This window comes from Saccopteryx leptura, chromosome 1 (genome assembly GCF_036850995.1).
Source record: "Saccopteryx leptura isolate mSacLep1 chromosome 1, mSacLep1_pri_phased_curated, whole genome shotgun sequence".
NCBI lineage: Eukaryota > Metazoa > Chordata > Mammalia > Chiroptera > Emballonuridae > Saccopteryx > Saccopteryx leptura.
The window spans coordinates 135,390,529-135,417,353 of NC_089503.1; the positions used below are offsets into that span (position 1 = coordinate 135,390,529).

Genomic DNA, 26,825 nt, shown 5'->3' on the forward strand with positions numbered 1-26,825 from the left:
CAAATATTTTAAATGGCTAAATTCTTAAATCAATTGGCCCTGGCTGGTTGGCTCAGTGGTAGAGCATCAGCCTAGCATGTGGATATTCCGGGTTCAGTTCCCAGCCAGGGCACACAGGAGAAGCGCCCATCTGCTTCTCTTTCCCCCTCTCCTTTCCCTCTCTCTACCTCTCTCTTCCCCTCCCCGCAGCCGAGGCTCCACTGGAGCAAAGTTGGCCTGGGTGCTGATGATGGCTCCATGGCCACCACCTCAGGCGCTAGAATGGCTCTGGTTGCAACGGAGCAACACCCCAGATGGGTGGAGCATTGCCCCTTCATGGGCTTGCTGGGTGGATCCCGGTCAGGTGCATGTGGGAGTTTGTCTCTCTGGCTCCCTGCTTCTCACTTCAGTAACACACACACACACACACACACACACACACACACACACAAGTTCAAATGTACTTTCCACCCTCCAAAAGTTTCATGTCTCTTTTGTTGGTCTTTCATATCTCTACACACAGGGAAAAAAAAAAACACAAAAACTAAGGATGCATAAATGCATAGCCTATAGCACATTGCTGAGCACATACAAAGACTGGGCTAAAAACGGTTAATTTGTAAAACATGCAAACAATTTTCTAATTATAAAAAATCTTGGGTGTAACTGGATATTCTCATATAGTTAGAGAACTCAAAACTCAACACTCAAAATTTATTTTATAAAGTTTAAGAGTCATATTGAGCAGTTTATAGCTGGCATTTTATGTGCTTTCATTTATAAATTTTTCATTTACACAGAATCATTTATAGTCTCTCCAGAGGACATAAAGCATTTTTGTTACTTTCAATCACATGTCAAATTGACTTCATTATTGACACTATGACTGTAATTGAAACAGGAACATCGAGAATCACAATGGGATGAGTATTTCACTGGGGCATTGACACTATGACTGTAATTGAAACAGGAACACTGAGAAGCACAATGGGATGAGTATTTCACTGGGGCATTTCATATCACTAGATTATGTTATGTATGTACTTTTGTATTCCTGAGAATTAATTCTACAGAATCATTTTATAGATAGCTTGTTTTTATAATAAATTAAAGTTGCTGATTCACCTAAGAGAAACCATAGAAGGAGCATGTATAATTATATTTCAATCAACAGCTGCTGTACCCACTGAAATCTTCCCCCTGCCTCACATTGAAGACACCATCAGTATGTTTTTGTAGCTAAAAGAAGGTTGTTCTAAATGCAGATAATTTAAGAATCAGTCATCTTACTTTCATGTCTTTCCCCAGAGTAGTTTAAAAGAAAACATTTTAGAAAACGTTTATAATGTTAAAATTTGTCAGTTGCTGAAAACACTGACAAGTCTAACACAAGCTGCTTCTAAAACTCCTTGAAGACCCAAAGAAACATACTGGAATTCAAGGTCCAGTATACTGCATTAACTGTGTCAAGAAGAGTTCAAAATAAGCATGACATTTTGCCCTAACTGGTAAAAAATTCTAGCATAAATTTCAGACATTGGGTGATCCTAAAAATTATTATAATCTCCTACCATCTGTCTCTTCTAATTTCTCCATTCCTAACTTCTGTTCTGTTTCTCTGATCACAGCCCCAGAGTGAAGAGCCTGCTTTGAAGGTTATCAGTTTTTTTTCCCAAACTTATAGATCTAACTTCTCTACGGCTAAAATAGCAATAAAAAATAATTCTTGCCTACCAATTACTGAGATGGTTATAGAATCTACAATTGGACCATCTTCCAGCTAAGTGTTTAAAGCTCAACTAAAATGCAAATTAACAGCAGACAATGTAGCAATTTTGGCTATCCCGTGACAAGAGAAAATAAGTTTCATCCAAAAATGCAAATTTTTGAAACTGTAATTAAATGTGTAGTTACTTCCATTTTACAGGAATTTTTATGGCCTGGAAAGGAACCAGGAAACCCCATCTAAACTAGTGCCAGATTAGGGTTTTCAGTCTGGCCCAAAAAAATGTCACTTAAGAGACACCATAATTTTGGCAGTACATCTTTTAATTTAATGTCACTGAAATGACTTTTCTTGAATTATTAGATTGAGTTGGTTAATGTACCATAACTCTCTGGAGTTCTGGGAAAAATAAATGTCACTTGGTACAGTAATCTACTAATAAGGAAGAAACATATTTCTAGATATGTTTAGAGAGGATTGTTGAATCACAAAGAGATCAATATTTACCCATCTCATATGTGTAAGGAGGAGTGATGGCGACTAGTGGCTTTAGTAAAATGTATACAGACATATAGAATATATGCTTATTTCATATGGCTGGCCATTTCATATCATAGTAGCCAATGGTATGGGTAGGATGGGAGGAGGTGAACTTAAAACAATAGATAAGAGTATAACAGAAGACACATCACACCAGAGGAAATAATATGTGAGAAGCAGACGATTACTAACCATAACAGACTGGAGTTGATTCACATTCTGAAGATCTCAAGGAGACAAAAGAGTATAATAAATTAATGATTAGTAAAAATTAAGAAATGATATACCAAATAAGAAATGACAGTGAAAGAATAGAAAATTGTTAATGGTCAAAATAGAATAATCCATATTTTAAAAAAACCTATAGATTCATGTAAAAATAGATATACAATAACTAATGAGAGAGTGTATAGACATACATATAGCAAAGACATAATGAATTTTTAAAATGATCTTTCCCCCAATGTATCCATTATTTTTTTTAAAAAAAAAGCACAGACCAACAATACAAATAGACAAATATTAAGTGCTGTAACAGAAGAAAAGAGGCCTGAATAGTTTCAGAAAAACAAAATGTTCTGCACTGCCTTAAAGGGATGTGAGAAAGCATCAAAAATTGTTAGGCTCCTGTTGCTGGGTCCCTCATTGGTCCAAAGAGCAGCATCTTTAATGAGCAATGACCCGAGCAGTGACTCAACATCTTGACATGTCCACAAACCATATATATTAGCATTGCCAACCTTCATTAGAGACTGAAAATATTGGTTCTAGTCTTGGACGTTTTCAGGGAAGTGGAAAACAAGTTAACCATTTGCCTCCCTTTAGCTGTAGTTTTAAAGCAATTCTATTCCAAAAAGAAAGCCAACTATATGCCCCAGACTAGCAATTAAACTATTAATATCTATTATTCAGGTGATTCGGGTGTAAGATTCCACTTTCCCTAGGACCTCTTTGCAAAAAATTATCAGTGTCAAAAAACATTGTTTGACTGCATTAAAATATATTTCTACAAATTAAAAATAAAAAACATAACTAAAAAGTAAATGCTTAAATGAAAAAAATATATATGTCACAATATGATGGATAAGAATAAAATCCTTAGGGAAGAAAGAGATAATGTTAATCATGAAAAATTCTAAAACCCTAGAAGACAAAAGCATGAAAGATAGGTTTTGAAATATTAACCTCCACAGTCACCTATGAAATGCAAACTAAAATAATGATATTCCACTTTTAGATAGCAAAAATAAAAATTATAATATGTAAGTCTGATAAGTGAACAATGAGACAAGCATAATTATATATCTCCACTGATAGAACACAGAGAGACTGTCTTTTTAGATAGAAATATAGAAAAAGCCTCTGACCTAGCAGCTTCACAGCTGGGAATCTGTTATAAGTCAACAATCCAAAATGCAGATAAAAATGTATGCACAAAGATGTTTCTAAGAAATCTGTATATAATACAAGAAAATGTCCAACAATAAAAGAACTGTTAAATAAATTATGATAAATTCATATTGCATAGAGTTTTTAGTTACATGGGAAAATGTTTCTGATAAATTCCTAAATAGAAAAGCAGGATTCGGCCCTGGCTGGTTGGCTCAGTGGTAGAGCATCGGCCTGGCGTGCAGAAGTCCCGGGTTTGATTCCCCGCCAGGGCACACAGGAGAAGTGCCCATCTTCTTCTCCACCCCTCCCCCTCTCCTTCCTCTCTGTCTCTCTCTTCCCCTCCCGCAGCGAGGCTCCATTGGAGCAAGGATGGCCCGGGCGCTGGGAATGGCTCCTTGGCCTCTGCCCCAGGCGCTAGAGTGGCTCTGGTCACAACAGAACGACGCCCCAGAGGGGCAGAGCATCGCCCCCTGGTAGGCAGAGCGTCGCTCCTGGTGGGCATGCCGGGTGGATCCCGGTCGGGCGCATGCGGGAGTCAGTTTGACTGTCTCTCCCTGTTTCCAGCTTCGGAAAAATACAAAAAGAAAAAAAAAGAAAGAAAAGCAGGATTCAACATCTTATATTAATTATCATATCAAACTGTGTCTATTTATGTCCATACCCACAAATATACATAGAAAACTATATGCTTAGATACCTTTCTCTATAAAAACACACTATTTTAATGAGAAAAACTTATAATTAAAAAAATAAAATTTTTACTGTATTTCCAATAATGCAGTGCATCAATAACTATCATTTTGGACTTATAAAACGTGTTTACAAAAACAGAATTATGAGAATCCTGACAGAGTCTAGGCAGGGCTAAGCAAAGCCTAGCTTCACCACACACAAACTAGCCATTTAAACAAAATTGAAAGCCAAACATTTTTCAGCTGAAGTTACAAAATGACTGAGATAAATTTGATATGCTTAATACAAATCATTCTTTTGCACTTAACTATGCCAAGAATCTCTATTGATTAGATTAAGACAAAGTAATATATATTTAAAATAATGTGATACATTTTTTCTTTTTTTGTTCCAAGTGAGAGGAGGGGAGATAAAAAGACAGACTCTCGCATACACTCTGACTGGGATGCAACCAGCAAACCTGGTCTGAGACTAATAATCTACCCATCTTAGGCCATGCTTGCAACAGAACTATTTTTAGTACCTGAGGTAGAGGCTCCATGGTGCCATCCTCTGCACTCAGGACTAATGTTCTCGAACCAATTGAGCCATGGCTACAAGGGGAGAAGAGAAAGAGAAAGAAAGAGAAAATAGGGGGAGAGAAAAGGGTGTAGAAGCAGATGATCACTTCTCCTGTGTGCCCTGACCAGGAATCGAACTGGAATATCCACAAACCAGGCCGCCGCTTTACCACTGAGCCAACCAGAGTGACCAGAGACAATATACATGTTTCTTACTGTGTATTTTTCTTCCAAACAAATCCAAGTTTAGACAACATTTTAACTCTATTAAACATTCTCAACCTTTTTCTCTCTAGGGTCATGAAGGCTACTGCTTCAAATTATAGTGCTTAGATTTAATTACAAAGAAAACTACACACAAAATATTTTATTTCTAAAATGTAGATGAATAGGTCTTTTCCTCTGACTCAACAAAAGATATTTCAGACTTATATTGTCAGTGGATTGACTAATATTATTTATAATTGCCAATAGAAGTAGTAATTACCTTTTCTCTCATTTCTATGACTAGCTTCCATAATCATGTTGTCACTGAAACACATGAAAAATTGTAAAATGTCTCCTCTTTATTATGACAGGGTCCAAATTAACAACAGGTATTTGTTTTATGATATATACTGAGGACTGTAAAGTTTCCTGATGACTTGGAAGATCTCTTTTCCAGTTATTGTGTCTTTCTCTTTGGTCACGTTCATTTATAACTACAACTTCCTTTTACCTTTTTATGAGAAAAATTGATGAAGTAGCTTCCCAATCTATTACTGTTGAAGAGTAACTAAAAAGATTCCTGGGCATTGACTATTAGTTTCCTTAAAATATCTTTTTAAATATTATTAAATATATTTAATATTACATTATAATTAAATATATCTAATATTTTCTAAATATTAAAAAAAAAGAAATGGAATAAATACCCACACCCATCTTTATTGGGGAATTGTATGGGAAAAACATGTTTTTTTATGTGATCAATATGTTTATGTGATGCTTTGTGAAATGTAATAGCAATCACATCCAAACAGAATTCTCCGAAATAAAAAAATTAATGAGATCAACATTGTGGAGGATTATTAAAATTACAGACTAAGACTTTAATTAAATGATACTTGATTCTACCTCCTTTCCAAGGCAATTTCCAATTTTGGAAATCTAACTCAGAATAGTACTGTTAAAATGGATCTAAAGACAGACTGTTTAAAGGCCATTCAAATAATTTCCCAAAAACTCTTTAGTTGTTTTGAAATATTGTAGTTTTCAGAATTTTAATTTATCACATTTACTAGTTAGTTTTCATTCTCTGATGCTACTTGCATTTCATCATTTTTTATTCACCCTATCCAACCTGTAGTGAACATTTAAAAGGTAAATCAGAGCCAATGTAACTGTTTCCACTTGATTGAAACAAAGAAAAGAAACCTTGATTTATAAGTAAACCATAGGCACATGAATAAATATGTACTGAATTGTCAAACATACTATGGGGGATATTCCAAGAGGTGACAGAGTAGGAAGACATACCAACTGCCACCTCCCAGGACCAAATTGGATTACAATTTAAGAACAATGATCTTGAAAAGCCAAATTTGGACTAAACAAAGAGGAGTCTATAACCAAGGATCACAGAAGAAGCCACACCGAGACTGGTAGAAAGGGCAGAGACACGGAAAAGGCTGCCCGCTCCCAGGAGTGAGTGGTAGCTAAAGTTCTGGAGGGACTCTTACTGCAGAAAGGGTCACTCTGAGAGGTGTGGGTCCTCAGCGCCAGCCCAGGAGCCCAAGCCTAGAGCCCCAGAACCTAGAAGAGGTGCCCATACAGCATTTGGCAGTGAAAAGAGCCAAGATTTCTTTTCTGCAAGAAAGAGATGGAGCTCTTGGAGACTCAGGCTCTGTCTTAAAGGGCCAGCACAGAAAATCTCATTCACAACCACTTACTCAGGGCTCCATCAGAGGGAAAGCTGAGAGGACTAGAGTTGTATGAGGAGAGTGTAAAGTTGGAGGCCCAGGGGGAGACCCCATGGGAGACAGCCACCAGAACCCCTGTGCTGAGACATTCTCCAGTACTTCAGTTGCCATCTTTCTTGGGTGGAGCAGTCCCCTCTGAGTGGCATCAGCCTGGGGGAAAGCAACTGCCCCATCCTTTAGAATCTTTCCTGTCCCAATCTATGGAGACTGGGCTGCTCTGAGAGGCCAAGAAGCAGGGGGCACATGTCAGTTACTCAGTTTTTTGGCATTGAGGCTGGAGCTTCCCCTGCCCTACCCCTCCATAGGCTCCCAAGACTGTGACTGGTACTTCTACCTCATGGGAGATTCAGTAGGGGGCCATACCTTACTGAGGTCTGTAAAAACAAGTCTGGAGAGACTGACACCTGAGGCTGAGCTGCACCCACTACCCTTCCTAATCCCTGAATTGTTCCAGGTTCTAGACACCACCAGAGGTTTTATTTCAGTGGCCAAGTCCAGCAAGCAGACAGAGTCTGCAAGAGGCAAAGCTCGGAGAACCTTGGCCTTTTGTAGACCTTCCCTCAGGCCCACAGTAGGTAAAAGCCAGCCTAGGTGTATGGCTTGGTATCTGCATGTGCACCTGGGCCCAGCAAAGGAAGCCACAATCTCTGAATTGCTTATAGCTCCAAGAAGGTTGCTGAGAGTCAGTCACAGGCACTGTCCATCACTCATCTGTGCCAGGTTCACTTTATTTTTATTATTATTTTTTTCATTTTTCTGAAGCTGGAAACAGGGAGAGACAGTCAGACAGACTCCCGCATGCGCCCGACCGGGATCCACCCGGCACGCCCACCAGTGGCGATGCTCTGCCCACCAGGGGGGCGATGCTCTGCCCATCCTGGGCGTCGCCATATTGCGACCAGAGCCACTCTAGCGCCTGAGGCAGAGGCCACAGAGCCATCCCCAGCGCCCGGGCCATCTTTGCTCCAATGGAGCCTTGGCTGCGGGAGGGGAAGAGAGAGACAGAGAGGAAAGCGCGGTGGAGGGGTGGAGAAGCAAATGGGTGCTTCTCCTGTGTGCCCTGGCCGGGAATCGAACCCGGGTCCTCCACACGCTAGGCCGACGCTCTACCGCTGAGCCAACCGGCCAGGGCTGCCAGGTTCACTTTAAAGATGCCAAGGAATACCACATCCAGTGGACAGCAACAAAAAGTATCAGTTTAGATCCTAATAACCCTTGCTGACAGCATGTCCTAAGAAAGGGCTCTTTAGACACCAGGCATAGCTGAAGTGACTTCTACTCTGTTATCAGCACCAGCACAGTGGCTCATGTGCATTGGACAGGGTGAAACTTCACAATCAGCCAGCCCAGGTGCTGGATATCCTGCCCCACTGGGCTAGGTTCCACAGGGGGAAGGGAGAGAGGCTTGGAGCACAGACATTTAAAGTGTGGGCTCCCATGAGCCTATTGTTGGGTCTGGTCGAGGGGCTTAGCCATGTTCTGGGGGGACATAGTCAGTCACAGCAGAGAATTCTCTCAGTCTTCCTCCCTAAGACCAGGGTATCACCAGCTAAAACTTCTTCAGAGGGAACTGTCAACCCTACCCAATCTGAACCTGTTGCTCACCTCACTAAGGAGAAAAAAAATTGGAGTATCCATCCGTGTGTGAGGAATTAGGCTCTGGAGTAGGGGCCACTTTCCCCATACTGACCAAGAGACCCCTGAAACAGGGGGTCCCACTAACATTGTATTCCCTACCTCAGCTGCCTTAACCCATCAAGCTTGCAACCTGTAGACGGGTTGGTGAGGTGAGACTAGTCTGAGCACACACCACAGTCTTTCTACAGAAGACTCTGTGGGAAAACCATGTAGCTACAAGAGGAGGTAGAGCAGCTAAAAAGTAAAGGCGAATCTTAGGGAGCTTGGGGCTTTAATGAAGCAGCTGTCACCTCAAAGCAAGAGGAAGCTAATCCATATACACTAGTTAGCCCCTCTCACACTACCCAGGCACAGAAAACGCAGAAACAAACAGCAAACAGAGCAGTAGCTCCAGACAGGTAGGACAAGGCAGGTTACAAACAACAGCTGACACCAACCCAAGAAGACCCAGAAACAACAAAACCAGTAATGGGAGGCAGACAGCACCAATGATAGACTCAGCTAGCTATATAAACAGCATGCACAAAAGAGGAGTCTAGCAGACACCAGACACTGTGGAGAAAAAATACACCCAACATGACAGACATTGCAGAGTATCTAATACACATGATCAAGGTTGTCCCTTAGAGCCAGCTAGCCTGAGGGATAACCACACCCTTGAAAGGACCAACTGCAATCAATACTCACATATAACAAGAGGGTGAATAGTACCCTCAATATGCATTACTAGGTAGGGCAAGAAACTCAGGTGTCATGGACGTCAGTACCACTGAGCTCATCTTCCTCAAAAAGACACCACAACAAATTCCAAAGTCAGAGCACAGCTACCTAATACATAGACAAAGTGGGCAAAGAAATATGACCCAAATGAACTAAATGAAATGGAAGTAACCAAACTACAAGAGGCAGAGTTTAAAATAATGACTTTTAGGATGCTCAAGGATCTTAGAGCAACAACAGATGATCACAATGAGAACTTAAAGAGATAGAAAGCATGAAAAAGGACATGGAAATGATAAAAAAAAAGAACAAGTCAGAAATGATAAATACAAATCAGAAATGAAAACTGTACAAGAAGAAATCAACAGCAGGATGGATGAAGAAGATGATCCAATCAGTGATTTAGAGGACAATATAAATGTAAGCAAGGAAGCAGAGCAGAAAAAAAATGGCTCAGAAAGACTGAGAAAACTCTAAGAGACCTCTGTGAAAACATGAAAAGAAACAAGATCCACATCATAGGGGTTCCTGAAAGAAAAGAGATGAACAAGGGATAGAGAACGTATTTGAAAAAATCGTAGCTGAAATTTCCCTAAATTGATGAAGAAAAAAGTCACGTAAGTTCAAGAAGCACAGAGAATCCCATTAAAGATGAACCTATGGAGGCCATAAACAAGACATATCATAATTAAAATACCAAAGTTAAGAGACAGAGAAAGAATACTAAAAGCTGCAAGAGAAAAGCAGTTAATTACCTACAGAGGAGCTACCATAAGAATGACATCTGACTCCTCAACAGAAACACTTGAGGCCAGAAGGGATTAACAAGAAACATTCAAAGTGATGCAAAACAAGAACCTACAACCAAGACTACTTTATCCAGCAAGGCTATCATTTACAATTGAAGGAGAAATAAAAAGCTTCACAGACAAAAATAACTCAAGGAATTCATTATAGCCAAACCAGTACTACAAGAAATGTTAAAGGGCCTGCTATAAAAAAGAAAAAAAGAAATAGAGAGAAAGAGGACTGTAGATTTAAAGAATAAAATGGCAATATAATATCAATAATAATCTTAAATGTAAATGGATTAAATGCTCCAATCAAAAGACATAGGGTAGCTGCATGGATAAGAAAACAGGACCTGTATATATGCTGTCTAGAAGAGACCGAACTCAGAACAAAAGATACATATAGACTGAAAGAGAAGGGATAATAAAAGCATTTCATGCAAATAGAAATGAAAAAAAAGCTGAGGTAGCAATACTTATATCTGACAAAATAACCTTTAAAACAAAGGCTATAGTAAAGAATAAAGAAGGTCACTACATAATGATAAAGGAAACAATTCAACAGGAGGATATAACCATTGTAAATATTTATGCACCTAATATAGAAACACCTAAATATATAAAGCAGATTTTGATGGACATAAAGGGCAAGATCAACAGCAACACTATAATAGTAAGGGATTTCAATACCCCACTAACATCACTGGATAAATCCTCCAGGCAGGAAATTAACAAAGAAACAGCGGCCTTAAATGACACACTAGATCAACTGGATTTAATAGATATTTTCAGAACTGTTCACCCCAAAGCAGCAGCATATACATTCTCTTCAAGTGCTCATGGTACAATCTCTACAACAGACCACATGTTAAGACATAAAACAAGTCTTAATAAATTTAAGAGGATTTAAATCAGGGGTCTCAAACTCAACTCAGCATGTGGGCCACAGAGCAAGATCACAGCCATTCGGCGGGCCGCACTAGGTCTACAAAAGGCAACTGTTATGCAACACTTTTCTCACTGCAGTTGAAAACAAAAAAAAATCAGTACAAAATTGTTCGGCAGGCCGCGAGTTTGAGACCCCTGATTTAAATCATATCAAACATCTTCTCTGATCACAATGGCATGAAACTAGAAGTCAACTACAATAAAAATAAATAAATAAATAAAAAAACTGGACCCTGGCCAGTTGGCTCAGCGGTAGAGCGTCGGCCTGGCATGTGGGGGACCCGGGTTCGATTCCCGGCCAAGGCACATAGGAGAGGCGCCCATTTGCTTCTCCACCCCCCCCTCCTTCCTCTCTGTCTCTCTCTTCCCCTCCCGCAGCCAAGGCTCCATTGGAGCAAAGATGGCCCAGGCGCTGGGGATGGCTCCTTGGTCTCTGCCCCAGGCGCTAGAGTGGCTCTGGTCGCGGCAGAGCGACACCCCAGAGGGGCAGAGCATCGCCCCCTCGTGGGCAGCGTCGCCCCTGGTGGGTGTGCCAGGTGGATCCCGGTCGGGCGCATGCAGGAGTCTGTCTGACTGTCTCTCCCCGTTTCCAGCTTCAGAAAAATACAAAAAAAAAAAAAAAAAAAAAAGATATAAAAAAAAAAACTGAAAAACTATCAAACACTTGGGGGCTAAATAGCATGTTATTAAATAAAAAATGAGTTAAGAATGAGATGAAGGAAGTAATCAATATTTCCTCAAAACAAATGAAAATGAACATACAAAACCCAAAATCTATGGGACACAGTAAAAGCAGTCCTAAGAGCAGGGGTCGGGAACCTGTGGCTCTTTTGATGCCTACATCTGGCTCTCAGATAAATCTTTAATAAAAAAAATAATAATGTTAAAAATATAAAACATTCTCATGTATTACAATCCATTCATTTCCTACCGCTCATGTTCATGATTGCGGGTGGCTGGAGCCAATCACAGCTGTCCTCCAAGACAACACCAAATTTTTATTGGGTAATGCATAATGTACATGGGTCGTTGTGAGGTCAGGAAGTGAACTTCCCTCCTTTTAATCAAGTAGTCAGCTAGTTAATTGCAGAAACCCTTTTGACGAAGAAGATGGCTAAAAGAAAAAATGATGAGGAGTATCGTACTTTTCAGCAGGAATGGACAGAGGAATTCGCCTTTGTGGAGAGAGCAGGTTCTGCAGTGTGTCTAACATGCAATGATAAATTTGCATCGATGAAACAGTCAAATATAAAGCAGCACTTCTACACACATCATACTACATTTGCATCGAACTATCCAGCAGGGGACAGCAGGAAGAAAGCATGTCAAGAGCTACTGTGCAGAGTGCAAGCTAGTCAGCAGCAACTCTGTGTTTGGACCCAACAAGGTGACTGGAATCTGGCTAGCTTTGCTGGTGCTTTAGCAATTGTGAGAAATGGAAAGCCATTCACAGATGGGGAGTATGCCAAAACATTCATGATGTTGTCAATGAACTTTTTGACGACTTTTCGGATAAAGACAAGATAATCAAATGTATAATAGACATGCCTCTGTTGGCAAGAACTGTTCACAATTGTACCATCATGATGGCAAATCAAATTGAGGCAACACAAGTGAAGGACATAAATGCAGCACCATTCTTTTCTCTCTCTTTGGATGAGTCAACAGATGTAAGCCATTTATCCCAGTTCAGTGTGATTGCAAGGTATGCTGTTGGTGACACACTACGTGAGGAAAGTCCTGCTGTTTTGCCTATGAAAGAGACAACAAGCGGGAAGGATTTATTCAAGTCTTTCACTGAGTTCGCTAAAGAAGAAAATCTACCAATGGATAAACTTATTTCGGTGTGTACTGATGGTGCTCTGTGCATGGTGGGGAAAAATAGAGGATTCATAGTGCTTCTTCGTGAACATGAAAAGAGACCCATCCTGTTTTCACTGCATCCTACATCAGGAGGCACTTTGTGCTCAAATGTGTGGTGAGCAGCTTGGTGAGGTGATGTCGCTGGTCATTGGGGTGGTCAACTTTATTGTTGCCTGAGCTTTAAATGATTGCCAGTTTCAAACATTGCTGGATGAAGTTAGGAATAATTATCCTGGTCTGCTTATGCACAGAAATGTACAATGGTTGTCAAGAGGGAAGGTGCTCAGCCATTTCATGGCTTATCTGAGCGAAATCCGGACTTTTCTTGAAATGAAAACTGAGTTAGCTAATACTGAGTGGCTCATGAAGTTCTACTATCTCATGGACATGATTGAACATCTGAACCAGCTCAATGTGAAAATGCAAGGCATTGGAAATACAGTCTTATCCCTTAAACAATTAGTGTTTGCATTTGAAAACAAGCTTGAACTCTTCATCGCTGACATCGAAACAGATTGTTTACTACACTTTGAAAAACTGGGAGAGTTTAAAGATGCATGCACAGCAAGTGACCCTGCTCAACATCTTGATCTCCAGTAGCTAGTGGGCTTCACATCTAATCTCCTGCAGTCATTTAAAGTGTGCTTTAGTGAATTTCATGAGCACACTCGTCTTTTTAAATTCATCACCCATCCACACGAGTGTGCAGTGGACAGCGCTGACCTGAGTTACATCCCCGGTGTCTCTGTCAGAGATTTTGAGCTAAAAGCTGCTGACCCGAAGGCCTCAGACATGTGGGTGAATAAGTTCAAGTCACTGAATGAAGATTTGGAAAGATTTGCATGACAGCAAGCAGAGTTGGCGAGCAAACACAAGTGGGGAGAATAAAAAAACTTCAACCCGCGGACCAGCTGATTGTCAAAATTTGGAATGTGCTTCCCGGTCACATACCACACACTGCAGCATGTGAGTATTGCTGTACTGACACTGTTTGGCTCTACATATGCATGTGAGCAGTCTTTCTCACATCTAAAGAATGTTAAGACCAACCTACGATCACGTTTAACAGATGGACATTTCAACGCCTACATGAAGCTTAACCTCACCATGTATCAACCAGACTACAAAGCCATTAGCAAAACCATGCAGCACCAGAAGTCGCATTAATGGTAAGAAGTACTTTATTCATCATTGGTTAGCAACAGCATAACAACGTTATTAAAAAGAATTAAGAGACTTATTGTACTTTAAAAGGGTTGCATAAAATGCACACATTTACTTGTATTTAGTGTTAAACATATTGTATGGCTCTCATGGAATTACATTTTAAAATATGTGGTGTTCATGGCTCTCTCAGCCAAAAAGGTTCCTGACCCCTAATATTGATGGCCAATAGGCATATGAAAAAATGTTCAACATCACTAATCATCAGAGAACTGCAAATTAAAACCACAATGAGATACCACCTCATACCTGTCAGAATGGTTCTCATTAACAAATCAACACACCATAAGTGCTGGCAGGGTGTGGAGAAAAGGAAACCCTCCTGCACTGCTGGTGAGAATGCAGACTTGTGTAACCACTGTGAAAAACAGAATAGTATTTCCTCAAAAAATTAAAACTGGAATTGCCTTTTGACCCAGCTATTCCACTTTTAGGAATATATCCTAAAAATCCCAAAACACTGATTTAAAAAGTTGTGGTACGTATACACAATGGAATACTATGCGGCAGTGAAAAAGAAGGCAATCTTACCTTTTAAGATGGCATGGACAGACCTGGAGATTACTGTGCTAAGTGAAATAAGCCAGGCAGAGAAAGACAAACATCACATGATCTCACTTCTGTGTGGAATCTAATGAACACAGTGATCTGAAGAATGGAATAGAGGCAGAGAAAGGGTCACAGGAAGCAGAGGGACAGCTGTCAAAGGAAAGGAGAAGAACGGAATGGGATCAGAGAAGGTGAAGGGATTAGTGAAATTATCTATACACAACACATAGTTACAGATAACAGGACAGCAAATCCCAGAGGGAAGAGGGTGGGAGTCAGGAGTAGGGGTTATAGGGAGTGTAATGAGGGGCAGGTTGTTGGGGGATGAGGATGTTATATTGAGTGGGACACTTGAATCCATGTTAACATAATAAATTTTAAAATGTAATAACAAAATAATTTTTTTTAATTTAAAAGTACTACATATATCTTGTTCTTAGGCAAATAGGAATTTTAAAAAAGATGTCACAATATTTCTATCATTGTTTAAAGATTAAAGCAAGTTCTCAAAAGCTGCAACTTATTCACTGATAAATATTTTTGCAAAGAATAAAATACTTTTATAAAATGAGAAATATTTTTCTATTCCATGCATTTATTGTTATCAATATTTAAAACTTCCAGGAAAATTTAATTCATAAAAATGTATAAATCCTAGTGGTATAATTTTGACAAATAGATACACCTATGTAACCCACACCCTTACGACAGAACTCTTCCATCTCCCTAGGAAGTTCTCTCATATCGCTTTCTAGTCAATCTTCCTTCACAGAGGCAACTGTCATTCTTTTCCTTCATAACCTTGCATTCCTTTTATTCTAGAGCTTCTTATAAATGGAATCATATGTTTGTTTGTTTGTTTTTTGCTTAGCATTGTCTTTAGGAATCATTCATGTTTTTCTGTATATCAGCAGATAGTTCATTTTTACTGCTGAGTAGTATTTCATTGTATGACTATACCAAAATTTGGTTATTAATTCTCCTGTTAATAAATGTGTGAGCTGTTTCCAGTTTAGGGCTATTGTGAGCAAGCTTCTATGAACATTCTAAACAAGTCTTTATGTGTATGTGAATTTATATTTCATCTGGGTAAATAACCCGAATAAAGTTAATGGGTCAAAGGGTAGATATATGGAACCTTTTTTTTAAGTATTAAACATTTTTCCAAAGTAATTACAACATTTAATATGCCTATCAGCAATGTATGAGAGTTCAGTGGCTCTAATCCTCACCAATATTTGGTGTTGTCAATATATTTAATTGTGGCTATTCTGGTGAGGATTTAGCAGTATCTCATTGTGGTTATAAATGTATTATTACCCTGAAAACTAAAAATATCGAGCACTCTTTATTGTATTCATTGACCATATGTCCATGTAAGAATATTGACCATTTAAAAAAAATTTTTGTCACTTCATTTTTTAGTATAGAAATTCCTTAAAAGATATTAATTTAAGTCCTTTGTCAGATATGTTTTACAAATATTTCCACTGTTATCTGCTTGCTTATTCATTTATTTAATCATGTCTTTTAATGAGCAGTTTAACTTACTGATTTTTATGCTCATTAATTTCTGCATCGCACAAAGAAATACTGGTCTACTACTGCCTTAGTCAGTTCAGGCTGCTTCAGCAAAATACCATAGACTAGGTGGCTTACAAACAACAGAAATTTATTTCTTACAGTTCTAGGGGCTGGGAAGTTCAAGATCAAGGTGCCAGAATACTTAGAGTTTTGCAAGTGTCCACTTTCTTTTGCACAGGCAGTTGTCTCTTGCTATGTCCTCACATGGCAAAAGGGGAGAATTCTGATCTATTCAGCCCTTTAGAAGGGTACTAATCTCATATAGGAGGTTCCACCCTCATGATATAATCACTTCCCAAAAACACTATCTCCTAACACTATCATATTGAGAATATATTATAATATCTAAATTTTAGGAGGATACAAACATTGTTTATCATATCTACCAATTTGAAAAATATCATCCAATATTTTCTTCTAGTAGTGTTAGAATTTTAGCTTTTACTTTCAGGTCTAATCCATTGTAAATAAATTTTTGTTTAGGATGTGAAGTAGAAGTGTAGTTTGTTTGTTTTTTCCTGAATGGATATCAAGCTAATCCAGTACCATTTGTTAACAAGACTCTCCATTCCCTTTTTGAATGCTTTGGTGTCTTAAAAAAAACAATTAATGTATAAATATGTGTCTATTTCTGGACTCTATTCTGTTATCTTTATTTATTTCTCTATACTTATGTAAAAATTTTACCATTTTGATTATTGTATTTGTATAGCAAATCTAGAGTTAGAATTGCTCTTTTTATTCAAGAATATTTTGACTACTCCAGATTTTTTGCTTTTTCATACAAATAAGCTTGTCAACTTCTATGATATAAAAGAACATTCAGATAAAGATTAAAATTAATATGAATCTAGAGATTAATCATAGACAATAAAAATTTTAACAACATTGAGTCTTCCAGTCCATGAACATGGTATATATCTTTATCTAGTTAAGTCTAATTTTTCAGCAATGTTTTATAGTTTTATATAGAGAGGTTCTTCCTAAATTTTATTAAATTTACTTCTAAATATTTTATATTTTCTGACACGATTTTAAATGTAATTTTAAAAATTTAACTTCCAATTATTTATTGCAAGTATTTATATATATAATTTAATTTTTACTGACTTGGAAACTGAGACCTTGCTCATCTCACTTATTAAATCAAGTCACTCTTATTGAGATTGTTTAGTATGGTTCCTTAAGCACATGTTCATGTCACCCATGAGTAACACTTACTTCTTTCTTTGCAAACTATGCCTTTTAATTCATTTTCTTGCATAATTTCCAGCAAAATATTGAATTGAAGTGTGACAAAAGTTATTGTCTTGTTCCTTATCTTGAGGAAAAAGCACTCTTCATCTTTAAGTATAATGTTAACTATAGAGTTAGACTTTTTTTTTAAGATGGCATTTATCCAATATTCCTACAAATGATACTATGTTGGGTTATCGGTTAGATGCTGTCCTGTGCAATGTAGAATGTTTAGTAGCAGCCCTGGCTCCTATCTACTATATGGCAATAGCATATTTCCCCTAGTTGCCACAGCCAAAAATGTCTACAGACATTTGGCCTATGGTCAAAATATACCCATTAAGAAGCATAGAATTAAACTGAGGCAGAAGGCAAAATACACAGGAGATTCTAGTTAACTTCATCAGAGCATTCTTCAGGCAGCTTCCTGAGTGGGGATTTGTGTTTTCTGAGCTACAACCTGTTAGATTCCACTATCTACTTATACCCCTTGGTTTATTCAGAAGGCTGGCCCATTAATTTAGGAACAGTGCCAAACCCAAAAAATTAGCCTCAAGTCCCCAAGATACTGCATTATCCCCGCAGGGTGGTGGTATTCTCAGGCCTCCAGGCTTCATGGCTGTCAGGAAGTAACAGCATGCAGGCAGCCTCATCTTCATCATTATTTGGTTTTTCTGAAAAGTTACAGCTAAGGCCTCGAGGGACTTCGTCACCTCCAGTGAAGGCTACTACCTTTTTAAAAGACTCAATAAATTTTTTTTAAAAGAGCCATGATTTTACACTCACAGACACACACAAACACACAAATGTACACGCACTTTCTAATAAGTAGTATAAATATTTTTCAAATGTAAAAACCTTTGACAAACTCAGCGTATCTTAAGAGACCTAACCCTACTATGCAAACTGTACAATGAGCAATGTTTTCCCACCTCTTTGACACATACTATGGCAAGAGTTATAAGAATCTATATGTTGAGTAAACTTAGTAAATTTCAAAAAAAATTATACATACTTATGTTCTTCAATTATTCTTGGTGTTAAGAAAAATGCAAAGTAATACAAAAGGAAATTTTTCTCATCCAGTATTTTTATGACTCATAGATACTAAAGGTAATCATTAGTAACCTGAATGAGATTGGTAAAGTTCTGTGACACCAGAACAGGTTGAGAACAAGAAGCCTAGGTAAAAGCAGAAATACAAAGTAAAGAAAGCTATAAGCATGGAGAAATAGGAATCATTAGAGAGTTTTCTAAGATTCACTATGAGTAGAACTGATTAACATAGATGGGGAAAGCACTGTAAAATTTAACATGTGGCGAAAAAAGTAAGCAGTTAGATGGAAATTAATGTCTAGAAGTGCATTAGTGTCCAAATATGTTAAAATTTTGGACACTGTCTCAACTTTACCAACAAAGTGACGTTTTTAACTACTCAGTCTTCTAAGGAAATTATTTTCCATGAGACTAAACTTCCAATACCATAATAAACACAGGGATCCAATTGCTAAACTATACTTTATAACATAATCAATGATAGTATTCTATAACCAAAGGTCAGTAAATTTCGCTTCATATAAGAAGCCAAAACATTTTTATTTCTAAGAGAGAATTTTAATTTTAAGCCTCTTTTGCAGTAAATGCCAATAATGAGATTCTATTGTGGAGATGTTAATGCAGTACAGCTTCAGTGCATGCTTAATTTGGCATACCCAAAGAAGAAACATCTTCAAGATGTTCCAACTGTGAAGCCCACTCCAATTGTAAATGACTCATGTTTATGGCTGTGACTAACAGACTGCCAGTGCAGTCTGTAGAGCAGGATTTTTAGCTAGTTCAAATGTGCATTCAAAATAATGTACTCCTAGAATATTGAATTCCTGTTGTAACTGCATTTCAGATAGTCCTACTTGAGTAAAAACTATGAAGTCTTTATTTGGGCATGGCTTTTTTTGTTTATTTGGTTTTTGGGGGTTTTTTTCTTACAGAGTCAGAGAGAGGTATAGATAGGGACAGACAGACAGGAATGGAGAGAGATGAGAAGCATCAATCATCAGTTTTTCGTTGCGACACCTTAGTTGTTCACTGATTGCTTTCTCATATGTGCCTTGACTATGGGCCTTCAGCAGACTAAGTAACCCCTTGCTCAAGCCAGCGACCTTGGGTCCAAGCTGGTGAGCTTTGCTCAAACCAGATAAGCCCATGCTCAAGCTGGCGACCTCAGGGTCTCGAACCTGAATCCTCCGCATACCAGTTCAACGCTCTATCCACTACGCCACCACCTGGTCAGGCATATTTGGGCATGGTTTATACATAGTTTGACAATTATTTTTTACCTTTCTTCAAGTCAAAAAACATCTACCAGTAAAACAAAAGCTGATTATGGGGAAAATCTCAATTAACTGACCAGTTAAAAAAAATAACTTGCATTAAATGTCTTATTTTACCTCAGTCTCTCCTGTTTATACTAACTGCCTACCATTCAGGTAACACAAGTGTGTTTACCAAAAAGATCAGAGAAGTAATCTACCTTCAGAGCCATTTAGAAGAAGAAAAATCTTTCTACTTGTCCCAAAGTGGGATATAAACACATTCTTAAAGCAATTTCAAATAAATGTATTATTCCTCTAAAATTTGATATTTTAAAAAACACACAACTGAAAATTATGCACAGAGACTATTTAAAATAAATTATAACCATGAAATAGAATTACTATATGTGGATCCATAATTAGGTGACTATTTCAAAATGCAATTGCATGCTCAGATACTAACTTCTACCATTTTCCCATGCACTTCAACTCCTCAACTTATTCTTGTGTTCTCTATGTCAATTTTAGATCTCTACTAAGAACAACTTGTTGACTTGTTCTATTTTTTTAACATACACAGTTTAATTATGTTTTTTTTAATATACTAACAGTGAGGATGATTTGTGCAGATGATGTGACATTTTGATTTCTAACAGTGTACTTTTGTAAGTTAATGACATAAGGACATTCTGTTCTCTACTTTTATCATCTATCAGAATAAGAAAAATATACCAAATAGATGAAAAATATTTGAGCTATGTATATATTGCAGTGGGTTCAAATGCAATGAATCTGGCTCCATTTTAACAGTCATTATTGAGCTGTTACATCTCTATTTTACTTTACTTGTTTGAAGTTTTCTTACATCAAAAAAAATGCAGAAAGGAAACTATTTATATTTTAATATTATCCACAGGATTGTATCTCAATTCTAGGTAGAGAGACCTGCATAAAAAGTAAATGATTAGCATGCAATCTCTATTTATTTTAGCTTTTATTTATTCATTTTAGAGAGGAAAGGGTAGAGAGAGAGAGAGAGAAGGGAGGAACAGGAAGTATCAACTCCCTTATGTGCCTTGACCAGGCAAACCCAGGTTTTTGAACCAGCAAACTCAGCATTCCAGGTCTATGCCTTATCCACTGCGCCACCACAGGTCAAGCAGCATGCAATCTCTAAATAAAATGTTTGTTTTTCTCAGCCTTTTGATAGGACGTTCAGGTCCAAATAGTGTTTGGCTTGCATTCTTCAATGCTGCTTCTCTCAGCTTATCACAAAAACAATTGAAGACATCCTTTAAAGTCAAAACTAACAGATAACCAATTCCATAATATAGAAGAAATAGATTCTAATGTTGAAAACCCTAAGGGGGATTCAGTGACTTCATGGTATATGCGGGTTTCACTTCCAACGTCTGGGTTCATACATATAAAAAAACATATAATATACCTTTCTTTCCTTCATAAGAAAAGAGGCACCCAGAGTTCATAGCTTTGAGAATTATACAGACAAATACTTGTAGTGATAATAGAAATATACACTTGAAACCTATTTGTTTCTATTAACTAATATCACCCCAATAAATTTAATTTTAAAAAAAGGAAGCCTGCCCGTCAACTGCTGAATTCCTCCAATTTACCCACCAGTACCTCCATGCTCCACAAGCATAGACCGGCTCACTGTATGTGTCCTGAAGCATGAGGTTAGTGAGAATGAGCCTTTCCAGAGCACTAGTAAGCATGGCAGAGAGCTGTCCTGAGTCATTTGGCAGGATTGGGAGAAAACACACAAAATAGAGCATTTAGCACTGCCCTAAGGAAAACAAATAGAAAACTGTTCACACGTGATCTGGCTTTTCAGGACTGATAGCAGTCATAAAACCCAAAGAATTCCTTCATCAGAGGGAATAAGATGTGTGGAGAAGTTGTATCCATAGGAAAAACAAAACTGAGAAAACCCTCAGAATTCTAAACAAGTTGAAGAAAAGTATTTCTCTCCCTAAGCCAGTCAATAAAGACTGGGGGAGGTGACTGCTTCTTCAAATGGGAAGACTGCAATGCAAGACCTCAAGGAATATATATAGAAAGAGAAAAAAGGAAACATAATACCACAAAATGAAAACAATCATCTTCCAGTAACTGACCCCCCCTAAAAACATCTGTAACTTCCCTGATAGAAAATTCCTTTAAGGAATTTCAGTGAGCTACAAGAAAACACAGAAAGATAATTTAACAAAATCAGGAAAGTGATACAAGAACAAAATGAGAAGTTTAACAGAGAAAATCATTAAAAAAAAGAGAAATTCTGAAGTTGAAGAACAAATGAATAAAATGAAAAACATAATAGTGGGCATGAATAGCAGACTTGATCAAGCAGAAAAAAATCTGTGTGGTAGAAGACAGATTATTTTAAATGATCTAGGAAAAGGAGAAAAAAGGAAAAAAAGGATGAAAAAAAAAGTGAAGAAAGCCTATGTGAATGAAGTATGAAATTCCATAAAGAGAAATAATCTATGCATTATGAGAGTCCCAGAAGGGGAAGAGAGGGGAATTAGACACAAAGCTCATTTAGAGAAATAATGGCTTAGATCATCTCAAATCTGGGGAATGATTTGGGCATGCAAATTTATGAAGGTCATAAGTCCTCCCACACTCTCAATTCAAAAAAGTCATCTTCAAGACATATAACAAAACTGTTTAAAACCAAATATAAAAAGAGAAAAAAAACTCTCACATAAAAAGAAAACTCTCATAAAGCAATCAGCAGATTTCTCAGCAAAAACCTCCCAGGTCAGGATAGAGTAGAATGATAGGTTATAATTGCTGAAAGATAAAACTGCCAACCAAGAATACTTTACCCAGCAAAGCTGTCCTTCAGAAATGAAGAAGAGATAAAGATCCAATGAACAAAAGATGAGGGAGTTGATCACCAACAGATTTACCTCACAAGAAATGCTAAAAGAAGTTCTTCAAACTGAAATGAAAGAATGCTAATAAAGAAATAGGAAAACATATAAAAATATAAAACACACTGGTAAACATAGTATAATATTTAGTCAAAATCAGAAACTCTAATACCAGAATACAGTAGTATATTAATTACTTAACTTGGGCCCTAGCCAGTTGGCTCAGCAGATAGAGCATTAGTCCGGCATGCAGATGTCCCAGGTTTGACCTGTGCTCAGGGCACACATGAGAAGCGACCATCTGCTTCTCGCCCTTCCCTCTACTCTCCCTCTTCCCCTCCCACAGCCAGTGGCTTGACTGGTTTGAGCTTTGGCACCAGGTACTGAGTATAGCTCTGTTGATTCAAGCACCAGCCCCAGATGGGGGTTGCCAGGTGGATACTGGTCAGGGCTGATGCAGGAGTTTATCTATCTCCCTTCCTCTAACTTTAAAAAAAAGAAAGAAAGAAATTACTTAACTGTAGTATAAAAGTTAAAGGATGTAAGTATTGAAAATAAATAGAGTTAAAATTATTTGTTAATGGATACCCAAAATAAAATTAGGTAAATAGTTACATCCAAACATAAAAAATGGGCAGCAGTAGTAAAAGAGTAGAGTTTTTATATGTGACCAAAGTTAAGTTTTTATTAGCTTAAAATAGACTGTAACTCATACATAAAATGTTTTCTATAAGCCTCACTATAACCACAGAGCAAAAAGCTACAAAGATACACAAAAGTAAAACAGAAGGAAATTAAATCATACTACTATAGAAAATCAATAAATCATAAGGAAAGCCAGCAGGAGAGGAAGAAAGAAACAGGAACTAAAAAACAGCCAGAAAACAATGACGACATTAGTAACTTCTTACCTATCAATAATTACTTTAAATGTTAGTGGATTCAATTATTTGATGATGATGATGATGATGATGATGATGATGATGATGATGATAATAATAATAATAAAATAGAGTAGCTGAATAGATTTTTTTAAATACCCAACAACCATGGCTGGTAGACTAGGTAGTAGAACGTCAGCCCAGCGTGTAAAGGCTCCGGGTTTGATTCCTGACCGGGGTACACAGAAGAAGCTCCCATCTGCTTCTCCACCTTTTCCCCTCTACTTTCTCTCTGTCTCTCTCTTCCCATCCCCACAGCCAAGGCTCCATTGGAGCAACGCCCCAGGTGGGCAGAGCATCGCCTCCTAGTGGGCTTGCTGGGTGGATACTGGTTGGGCACATGTGGGAGCCTGTCTCTCTGCCTCCCCGCTTCTCACTTAAGAAAAATACAAAAAAATAAAAATTTTAAAGAATAAATAAATAAAAATACTCAACTAAATACTGCCTTACAAGAGACTTCAGTTTTAAGGACAAACATAGGCTCAAAGTGAAAAGATGGAGAAAGTTATTTCATAAGAATGAAAATTTTAAAAAGCAGAATAACTATACTTATATCAGACAAAATAGACTTTAAATCAAAAACTGTAACAAGAGACAACAAAGATTATTATATAGTGATAAAGGAGTCAATTCATCAAGATGAAATAATAATTTTAAATGTATATGTACCCAGCATAAGAGCTACTAAAAATATTAAGCAAATACTAACAGGTCTAAAGGGGGAAATAGAAAACCAATATGCCAGAATGGCTCTGCATCTACAAATCGATCAGTGTGACATATATTAACAAAATAAAAGATAAAAATCAAATGACCATCACAAGAGAAGCAGAAAAGCATCTGACAAAAAAATAATAATTATCTCACTTTAATTAAAATGAAAACCTACTGAGTAAAATACATAAAGTCCAATAGTATATTAAAAGAAAAAGTCACAACTGAATAAATTCTAAATATCTGAAACAATGAAACAGAAGCAGAATTATTACTTTCAATATTAAGGGAAAAGATACAATGAAAGTTAAGCCATTCTAGATAATAAAGTGTATCAAAAACCTACAACTAGTGTTATGATACTAGCTCCAGATCAGTTGCCAAAAATACATTTTAAATATGTGTAGTATAAAATTTTATCATAAGAAAATGTGACATTTAAATCAGTCAAGAAGGTATAGATGAATCACAAGTTACTGAGGAAGTGATCATGCACATACTTAGGTCATAAGGAAACAGACAAAGTTCCAAAGGTTAAGGCTCCAAATTCAGCCAGACACAGATGACGTATTCTAGAATTGAACACCTAAATCCTGTATAATTTTATTAACCAATGTCACCCCAATATAAAGCCAATTAAAAATAAATTAAAATAAATCCACAGATAATCCTAAAATCTCATTTTAGCCAACAACAGTACAGCTTTTTTACCCACCAAGCCCAGCCCTGGAAGAACCACTGAGAGGAGCAAGGCTAACTGGAGTTCCAAGCTGCCCATCCTCCTGCCCCCGCCCCACCCCCTCACCATAGAGATGAAACTAAACAGGCCAAACTGCCAGAAACAAAGCCGGCAGAAAAGAAAGTGGAAAATCAGGGGCCTGGGCCACTGCCAGGCTAGAAAAGCAGACACGGAGCACTGGAAAGCACTGGAGGCCATTTGAAATTAAACAGCTCATTGACACTGCCGGTGGGACTACGAATGGCATTGACTAGGACTGTATTTGCTAACTTGCCCTTTTCTTTCTTCCTTGTCCTTCACTTGCCACTCTGTCTGTGCCTCGTACTATATTAGAAAAGAGAAAATAATCACAATGTCACTACAAATTATGCCCCCAAATTAACCAAAACAGTATATATAGCAAGGAAAGTGAGTATCTATTTTTAAAATCTTTCTCTAATCATTTGTCTGTCTTGTCTGTTGAAAGAATGGAAGCAGTATCAACCCAGACACAAAGATGCTGTATGTATAATATATAAAGAAAGTTTCAATATATAGGCTGTGGAATTAGCTCATTAGACTCAAATTTTGATTCTTCTATTTACTAACTCTGTGACCTCAGACAAACTGCTTCATTCCACTAAGCCACTATAAAATGAGGTTGCTAATACCTGTGGTTACTGTGAGAATTAAGTGAGATAATCCTTAATTTTGCAACCAAAGTAATACCTCAGGGTACACCTAAGAGATGTTCATGGAGGTTATTACTATTTTCAAAGAAACAAACAATGTGCAATAGCCTTGAGCCACCTCTAAGACTGCAACAGAGAGTTCACCATGGTCTCTTCACACAGCCAGCCCTACGTGCCAGTATCCCTGTCAAAGGACAATGTGGCCTGCATTATGAACATTGGGATTTATCCTCCATAACAAGGTAGACACCAGAGCTCCCTGAGATAAGCCTGAATACCATCATGTGAGTGGCCTTTCCTGAGGAAGTAATCTGAAACTAACATCCCGTCTAGTTTAAGCCACTGCATGCCACTACATGTCTTGGTAGATATAAAACCTTAATGTACCAACCCAGTTAGGATTTGAAAGGAAAAAAATGACTCCACAGAGGGCCTACAGTCATTTATACCAACCCTCCTAGCAACCAAATTTAAAAATGTCTTTAACATCGTATACTTTCTTTGGGTATTCCCAAGACTCAAACTCTTTATTCACTCTTCCCCATTTGACCTCAAAATAAAGTGTAAGGATTAGCTATTATTTAAAAACAACTTCAGGAAAATTGTCATTAAGGCAAATTTGCAGAAGTTGCTTGACAGAATCTACTAAAGTTGAACATATGCATAACTAAGCCCAGTTATTTTACTCCCTGGTATATGCCCAACAGAAATGTGTACATATGAGAAAAATCAATCTATAAAAACTGTACATAGCAGCATTAATTGTAATAGCTCCAAAATTGTAAAAACCCAAATTTCCATCAACAATGAAATGAATACATAAACTATGGTATACAAAATATATATAGTGGAATACTATACGGCAGTAAAAAAACCCAAACTACTGTTATATGCAACAATGTACATAGATGAATGTCATAATATCAACTGAATTATCAGTCTCAAAAAGTGCATAACAAAGCGTTCCACTTGTAAAAGTTCAATAATTGGTCAGACAATGTTACCATTTTGGGAGTAGTAAATGGAAGAAGGTATAAGGGAGATCTCAGGTATTGATAATGTTTTATTTCTTGATCTGGCCAGAAGTTACATGGATGTGTTGTTCACTATATGAAAATTCATCACGTTGAACACAGATTTC

At 37.5% G+C, this 26,825-nt stretch overlaps 1 protein-coding gene across 6 annotated transcripts in view; it reads right to left on the reverse strand.

The window, feature by feature from the left end:
* The window catches only part of PDE4D (phosphodiesterase 4D), a 1,514,231-nt gene that overhangs the window by 1,320,668 nt on the left and 166,738 nt on the right, over positions 1 to 26,825 (reverse strand). Inside the window, exon 3 of one of the 6 annotated variants that reach the window (XM_066375356.1) lies at positions 14,567 to 14,734. The exons of the other annotated variants lie outside the window; for them this stretch is intronic. The gene's annotated coding sequence lies outside the window, so the exon portion shown is untranslated. The remainder of the gene's footprint in view (positions 1 to 14,566; positions 14,735 to 26,825) is intronic. 6 annotated transcript variants of the gene reach the window in all.